Below are 6468 nucleotides of genomic sequence, written 5' to 3' on the forward strand. Positions count from 1 at the left end.
GGTTTTCCAATTCCATATCATTTTGCTTTACTAGAATACAGAGACAAAATCATAAGGTCAATGGCATGGAGGAGGATTGCAGAGATTGTTGGTGTGGATGGTGTGTGATGAGAAATTTGCACAACAATATTTGCTTGTGCTGCTAGCTAGCTATGAACATCAAGCAACCTTAACCTCAAAACGGTGATCAAAGCCACCATTTGTGAATGTGTTGAGTAAATTAAATAGTGGAGGAGCAGAAATCACCAGTAACACACATTATAACATTGTAAATGAAACACTAACCATCAATTTCCCATGTAATATGCTACCAATTGGAATATGGTATCTTAACATTAGGATTCTTATATATTTTAGGTTATTGCTCATTCATTATACTTGTGTCATGACTGATTGTTATATCACTTCCTGTAAAATACATAGGCCTACATGTACATGAATGGATACTTTGGGTAAAGGAAATTGTGGCTTTGCAAATATATCTTTACCCACCTTCAACACCAATATCTCTGCAATCCTCCTCCATGCCACTGACCTTCTGATTTTGTCTTTTTATTCTAAAATCATTCTCAGAAAATAAACAAGGTATTTTGCTTTTTGATATTTTTAATTAGGCTACAAACTGCCAGCTCCTTATTTTCAGGCGCAGTGCTGTACCTAGAACACAAGTATTGGATTGGCAGTAAACAATTTTATGTCGGAAAAATCATGTAAAATCAGGTTTATGGTTAGCCTCAAATACATTATCTACGGGTATCATTTTAAATTGAGAACATATAGCTAGCTCATCAATATGCAGATGATGTGTGAGTTTAGCTATTCTCTGCTTCAGATGTGCAATGACAAGAGGCACTTTGATTGCACAGTTATACCATCAAACTGTAGGTCCTCTTGGCTTCATTGGTGATGCATGACATTATGATAAGCTGCAAAATGGGTTCACATGGCTGATATCCCGAGACAGAGTGACAATCAAATAAAACCAATTGGGAAGCTCCCAACTGGATAAAAGGGCAATGTTCATTTGCGAAAGCAACACAGAAACACAGACATATTAGAGACAGATTCCCTTCACACCTTTTCTATTGCAGAATTGTGATCTGTGTTCATTTTGAATCATGTTTTTAAGTTAACAATTAAAACAAGTTCAAACACTTCCCTTCAATGAATGAATCAAAATATATTTCAAAATGTACAAATAATCTAACTTGTTCGTAAATGTTACACATCCTCATAAGCTATTATAACTAAAGCATAATTTCTGGTGAAAAAAAGTCCATACCAGATGTGGCCACCAGAGCTCCATTACCTGATCTGAGCAGACTTCTATTCCAACCCAGCAATAATACACATTATAGTCAACTCATTAGCTTTGATAAATTGAATCAGGGGTGTTAGTGCTGGGCTGGAACAGAAGCCTACACCCAGCATATCTCCAGAAGAAGTATTGGCCTGCTACAGTTGCAATACGTTTGTAGCCTACATTGTGTGTTATATACAACATTTGCTAACATATGTATACATACAACCCATGGCATACAATAATGTGCCAGCAGTCTCTTGGGACATTCACTGGGGCCTCTTCATCTGCAGACAGGGTTTGGCAGCTCTCCATATCTGAGGACGGACATTAAAAAAACAGGCTTCAATTACATTTTTTATGAGGGTGAAGCCACAGAAGCCACAGATTAAGGCCAAACTGGTGTTTCTAAAAATGAATTAAAAGGCACTGTAGACTGAACCTAATAAGGGATTTTCGCTTAATTTATTTAAGATTTTTTTTAAGACCTTTTTCTCCCCAATATCGTGGTATCCAAATATTTAGTAGCTACTATCTTGTCTCCTCGCTACAACTCCGGTATGGGCTCGGGAGAGACGAAGGTTGAAAGTCATGCGTCCTCCGATACACAACCCAACCAAGCCGCACTGCTTCTTAACACAGCGCATCCAACCCTGAAGCCAGCCGCACCAATGTGTCGGAGGAAACACCGTGCACCTGGCAACCTTGGTTAGCGCGCACTGCGCCTGCCCACCACAGGAATCTCTAGTTCACGACAAGACAAGGATATCCCTACCGGTCAAGCCCTCCCTAACCCGGACGACGCCAGGCCAATTGTGCTTCGCCCACAGACCCCCGGTCACGGCCCGGTTACAACAGAGCCTGGGCGGAACCCAGAGTATCCGATGGCACAGCTGGTGCTGCAGCTTTTCGCCCGCCCGCCACAGGAATCTCTAGTTCACGACAAGACAAGGATATCCCTACCGGTCAAGCCCTCCCTAACTCAGACGACGCTAGGCCAATTGTGCTTCGCCCACAGACCCCCGGTCGCGGCCCGGTTACGACAGAGCCTGGGCGGAACCCAGAGTATCTGATGGCACAGCTGGTGCTGCAGATTTTCACTTAATTTGTATTTAATTATAAGTAAGTCAGCCTATATGCGCAATTGAATTACTATGCTGATTTAATACAATGAAGTGTTGTTTAAATGCTGAGCGCTTAATGTCACTGACTCCCTACCAATCTAGTGTCTCACTCGCAAATTCTTCACAATGTATTTCTTTGTAGGCTATAGCCTTGAAATAATTGAAATAATATAGCCTAAATAATTCATTTCCGTTCCTTCTTAAGCACCCTGTCTGGCCCCTGACCTATTTAGAGTGTTTATATGCAGTATAATATAACATGTAGCCTATTTGAAATGATGAGAGCTTCTTACATTCCCCTTTTCACGCTTAATGTCCATGACTCCCCACCAGCCTAGTGTGTCCCACTTGAAAATCCTTCACAATGTACTTCTTTGTAGGCGAAAGCCTTGAAATAATATAAATAATATAGCCTAAATAATTTCCATTCCTCCTTGTCTGGCTCCTAACCTATTTAGAGTGAATATATTCTGTGTAATATGACATGTAGCCAGGGTTGGGAAGTAATGTATTACATGTAATCCGTTACATGTAAGGGATTACAAATAACAGTAACTGTAATCCGTTACCTTACCAGGAAAAATATTGTAATCAGATTACAGATACTTTTAGAAAACTAGATGACTACTTAGAGGATTACTTTTAAATTCATAAAGTATGTTTATTAGTATGTGATTCACATCAATGCGCTATGTAGATATCAATAATAAGTGATATCCCGATCGCCGTAGACTATACAAATGCTGTCATCCTTACCTCCAAGCGTTTATTCAAATTGGATAATCTTTGCATGCCGACAGCAGTCAAACCATTGGAAGACATACCTTGGACTGTAGACTACAAAAGCCTATTCCTGTGCTTTTCCCGCGATCGATCAAACACATTTGGTGTGTCATCATATAGTGGGCTCTGACTTGTGGTCAGACTCGCTTAGGTGGAACAAACTTAAATTTGCGCCTTTTTTCAATGCTGATTTGAATGTCATTGAGAAAACAGAGAAGGATTCCCCAACTGGACGAATTCGGCCCGTGTGTGATTTTATCTGGCCATCCAAGTTTTATGAGCAATAAATAATACTAAAATGTTTTTTAAATTTTTGTTGTTAAACTACAAAAAACATCAGCAAATCAGCTCCAAGTGATTTTCATTTTGGAAAACTATTCCAAAGTATTCCCACACACCATAGTGATCGTATACAAATGTAAGCACGGTTTGAAATTATTATGATTAGTAAAATAGTATATGTTCTTGTGGTCAATTTGCAGTCTACAAGCATCCTTTCGGAATAAAAGTAATCCTTGAAGTAATCATCTAGTTTTTCAAAAGTATCTGTCATCTGATTACAATATTATTACTGGTAATGTAACATATTACAGTTTTCAGTTTTTTGTAATCTGTTACTCCCCAACCCTGTCTAAAAGTTACGTTATTGATTACAATTTTGGACATCTATGGTGTTGAACACTGTGCTGTAGTCAATGAACAGCATTCCCCACATAGGTGTTCCTTTTGTCCAGGTGGGAAAGGGCAGTGTGGAGTGCGATTGAGATTGTGTCATCTGTGGATCTGTTGGGGCGGTATGCAAATTGGAGTGAGTCTAGGGTATCTGGGATGATGCTGTTGATGTGAGCCATGACCAGCCTTTCAAAGCACTTCATGGCTACCGACGTAAGTGTGGTGGGGCGATAATCATTTAGGCAGGTTACCTTCACTTTCTTGGGCACATGGACTATGGTGGCCTGCTTGAAGCATGTAGGTATTACAGACTTGGTCAGGGAGAGGTTGAAAATGTCAGTGAAGAAACTTGCCAGTTGGTCCACGCGTGCTTTGAGTACTCATCCTGGTAATCCGTCTGGCCCCGCGGTTTTGTGAATGTTGGCCTGTTGGCTACCGAGAGCGTTATCACACAGTCGTCCGGAACAGCTGGTGCTCTCATGCATGCTTCAGTGTTGCTTGCCTCGAAGCGAGCATAAAAGGCATTTAGCTTGTCTGGTAGTCTCGCGTCACTGGGCAGCTCGCGGCTGTGTTTCCCTTTGTTGTACGTAGTAGTTTTCAAGCCCTGCCACATATTGAACCTTTTCTTGTTTAATTGTTAGTCTGAGGGCGTAGCGGGATTTCTTATAAGTGTCTGGATTAGTGTCCCGCTCCTTGAAAGTGGCAGCTCTAGCCTTTAGCTCGATGCGGATGTTGCCTTTAATCCATGGCTTCTGGTTGGGATATGTATGTACAGTCACTGTGGGGATGACGTCGTCGATGCACTTATTGATGAAGCCCGATGACTGAGGTAGTATAATCCTCAATGCCATTGGATGAATCTGTGCTAGCAAAACAGTCCTGTAGTGTAGCATCCGGATCATCAGAACACTTCCGTATTGAGCGAGTCACTGGTACTTCCTGCTTTAGTTTTTGCTTGTAAGCAGGAATGAGGAGGATATAATTATGGTCAGATTTACCAAATGGAGGGCGAGGGAGAGCTTTTTATGCATCTCTGTGTGTGGAATAAAGGAGGACTAGAGTTTTTTTTCCCTCTGGTTGCACAAGTTACATGCTGGTAGAAATGAGGTAAATCGAATTGAAGTTGGACTGTATTAAAGTCCCCGGCCACTAGGAGCGCCGCTTCTGGAGGAGTATTTTCTTGTTTGCTTATGGCCTTATACAGCTCGTTGAGTGTGGTCTTAGTGCCAGCATCGGTTTGTGGTGGTAAATAGACGGCTACGAATAATATAGATGATAATTGTCTTGGTAGATAGTGTGGTCTACAGCTTATCATAGGTGAGCAATACCTCAAGACTTCTTTAATATTAGACATCAAGCACCAGCTGTTATTGACAAATAGACACACACCCCCGCCCCTCGTCTTACCAGACATAGCTTCTCTGTCCTGCCGATGCATGGAATATCCCACTAGCTCTATATTATCTGTGTCGTTGTTCAGCCACGACTCAGTGAAACACAAGATATTACAGTTTTTTAATGTCCCGTTGGTAGGATAGTCTTGATCGTATTTCAGCGGATGGTAGTGGAGGTTTACTAACTAGCCTACGAATTCTCAGAAGGCAGCCCAACCTCGGACCCCTTTTTCTCCATATTTTCTTCATGCAAATGACAGGGATTTGGGCCCAAGAAAGCAGACTCGTAAAAAGAATAAATCTTTGTCCAGTACGAGGTGAGTAAACGCTGTTCTGATGTTATTTTCGGTCATAAGAGATGGTAGCAGCATCATTATGTACAAAATATGTTTTAAAAAAGAATTTTCAAACAATTCGAAAAAACGAACAAAATAGCACAGTTGATAAGGACCCCGTCAAACGGCAGCCATCCCCTCTGGCGCCATTCTCTCTCTATAGCTTCTAGCTGGCTGGCCACTGTGTGTAGGCTAATGTTGTCTGCTTGGTAGCTAGCTAGCCAACTTTACATACTATAGCTAAGTGAAATATAATCAGCTAGTTAACCTCATATTAGCTTGCTATCTTGATGTAGGCCTATTTATCATTCTAAATTAAAAACTTATGCTCCAAATTCATTTTGTAGATAACAGCAATGGAAGAGGGTGAATGGATTTCCTGCTCCAGCTGTCAAAAAAGGGAGTAGGTGCAGTGGAGATTTTAGCATGTAAATCTTCATGGTGAATAAATAAATAAAAAAGTTGTATATGCATGCAGCAAAGTCTCTACACAGCACAACACTAAACAATACATTAATTGCATTATAATGGTGACAAACGGTGCCCTCAAACTGTTAGGACCTACATAAACCTGTCCCAACAGCAAAACTTTATTTTCAGCACCAAGGAGTGAATCCTTACCGCTGTTAAGCCTGGCTATGAGCGGAGCTTTGTCTGGCAGTGAAACAGTTCATTCAGCCTCATTTACTGCCTTTCAAAAAAATATAGCTGATATGGCTCACTTGCTTCAACAAATGTGGTTTCTACTGACAATTGAGATGTTCAAACAATGGCGTAAGGGGACGACGAGCACATAAGAGGCTATCTGTAATTCTGATTAAGACATTAATGAGCGAGCTAGGACGGACGTAGTCAATATA

This window comes from Oncorhynchus kisutch, linkage group LG2 (assembly GCF_002021735.2).
Source record: "Oncorhynchus kisutch isolate 150728-3 linkage group LG2, Okis_V2, whole genome shotgun sequence".
Taxonomy (NCBI): domain Eukaryota; kingdom Metazoa; phylum Chordata; class Actinopteri; order Salmoniformes; family Salmonidae; genus Oncorhynchus; species Oncorhynchus kisutch.